This window comes from Mus pahari, chromosome 23 (genome assembly GCF_900095145.1).
Source record: "Mus pahari chromosome 23, PAHARI_EIJ_v1.1, whole genome shotgun sequence".
NCBI lineage: Eukaryota > Metazoa > Chordata > Mammalia > Rodentia > Muridae > Mus > Mus pahari.
The window spans coordinates 34458339-34460772 of record NC_034612.1 but is presented as its reverse complement, the minus strand read 5'-3'; positions in this window follow the sequence as shown (position 1 = coordinate 34460772).

Sequence of the window (2434 nt, the reverse complement as noted above, 5' to 3'; positions counted from 1 at the left end):
GTTATGTAGTGAAAGCTCTCTGAATCAATCTCTCTCTCTCTCTCTCTCTCTCTCTCTCTCTCTCTCCCCTCTCCCTGCCTGAGAATCGGGATACAGCTATCAACTACTTCTGCAGCACGATGCCTGCCTGCTACCATGCTCCCCTCCATGATGATAATGGACTAAACATCTGAAACTATAAGCAAGTCCCCCGATTAAATGCTTTCTCTTATACGGGTTGCCTTGGTCACGATGTCTCTTTACAGCAAAAGAACACCGATGAAGACAATGTTTTTTCACAGCAACAATAATCAAGCTAAGATAATTTTTTTTCTTCCTCAAGTGTTGTTGTCAGCAGAGAGAAAAGCAACCAACAGAACCCCGTTCCAGAGATGCCTTCCTGTGCAGTCCACAAGAGACTCCAAAGAGAAAGGGAACCACACCATCCCAGCCCACAGCAGTGTCAGCCTGCCCTCTTGAACTGAGGAAGCCACCACTAGATGACCCATGTCACACAGGCAATGGACCAGTACCCATGTCTTTTTTTTTTTTTTTTAACATAGGGTTTTACACGTCATAGGCTGGTCTCAAAGTCATTATGTAGCTGAGTGACCTTGAACTTCTAATCCTTCTGTCTCTATCTCCCCAGTGCTGAAATTGTAAGCCTGTGCCACCACATCCAGTTTGGGTAGTCGTGGTGGCTTGAATGACAGTGGCCCCCATAGGCTCATATATGTGAATGTTTGGTCCCTGGCTGATGGTACTGTTTGGGGAAGGACAAGGAGGTGTGGCCCTGTTAGAAGTGATGTAAGCTCTCAGCTACTGTTCCAGCACCATGCCTACCTGCCTACGTCCATACCTTCAGCTATAACGGTCATGGACTCACCCTCTGAAACTGGAAGCAAGCCCCCAACTAAATGCCTTCATTTATAAATTGCTTCAGCCACGGTGTCTCTTCACAGCAAGAGAGCAATAACTAAGTCATCAGGGCTGGGGATAGAACCCAGGACTTCTATGCAAAATAAGCAAACATTCTACCAACTGAGCCATGTCCCAGGAGACAGGAAGATCCCCAAGGCTAGATGACCAGCCAGCCAAACCTAATCAGTATGTCCTAGATCTCAGCAAGAGGACAGCCAGAGATTGCCTCCACATAGATGTGTGCTGTGTGTGTGCGCGCGTGCTTTCAGACCACAGCCAGACCATACAGGGATGGCCATGGGAAGAGCTGGCCAAGTCACTCCAGTCTAGAAATGTCATTGGACAATGTAGCCACCGGGGGATAAGAAGCCAGGAGTAAAACGGCCCACACAGAAGAGACCATTTCAACAGCAAGACTTGGGGGGAGGGACAGCTGGGCACAAAATGGAATACAGAAGCCACAGACGGCGATCACCCAGAATGACCACCAGCTCGGGTGGCCTGGGATGTAGGTTGTTGTTTGGTTTTTGTTGTTTTATTTTGTTTGCAATAGGGTCTCATGTTTGGCCTCAAACTCTTTATGTAGCCAAGGATGACCTTAAGCACCTGGTTCTCCTGCCTCCGCCTCCTAAGTGCAGGGACTGCAGGCTGACACGCCCAGTTTCACGTTGCTAGGGATCAAGCCCAGGGGCCCATGTCTGCTTAGGCAGGAACCCTATCAACCAAACTGCATCCCTAGCCCATGGTTGGTTGTTGTTGTTGACCTATATACTTGGGTGCAGCTTTGGGATCGCTTGCTACACCTGTGTTGGAACTCTCAGAGACCAGAAGAGGTTGTTGGATCCTACAGGGCGGAAGTTACAGGCTGCTGTGAGCCACCTGGCACAGGCACTAGGAACTGAACTTGGGTCCTCGGGAATAAGAGGAAGTGATCTTAACCACTGAGCCATCTCTCTAGTCCCAGCTTAGAATGAGCAAAGAAGATGATGTCTTAGAAAAGACCGAGGGGGGCTGGTGAGATGGCTCAGTGGGCAAGAGCACCCGACTGCTCTTCCAAAGGTCCGGAGTTCAAATCCCAGCAACCACATGGTGGCTCATAACCATCCATAACAAGATCTGACTCCCTCTTCTGGAGTGTCTGAAGGCAGCTACAGTGTACTTACATATAATAAATAAATAAATCTTTAAAAAAGAAAAGAAAAGACCAAGGGGACCAGGGAAGATTCTTGGCCCCGCCTAAAACTGCGCAGAATGCGGGGTATAATAAAAAGGAGGGATCCATCGAAGTGTGAGGACCTCACCAGGAGGCTGATTTTGAAGTCTGTAACGCTAACAGTGTATTGGATGAAGACGAAGATGAAAAGACTAGTTAAGCTGTGTTTAGTTCTAGTGGGACTGGAAGGAGGGCCGGAGGTGCAGCCCCTGGTCCCTTTGGGGGGGGGGGGAATGTGACTGAATTAGCAAGTGTCAGTGAGGCATGGTGAGAACAGCATTGGGAGGTGTGTGTGTGTGTGTGTGTGTGTGTGTGTGTGTG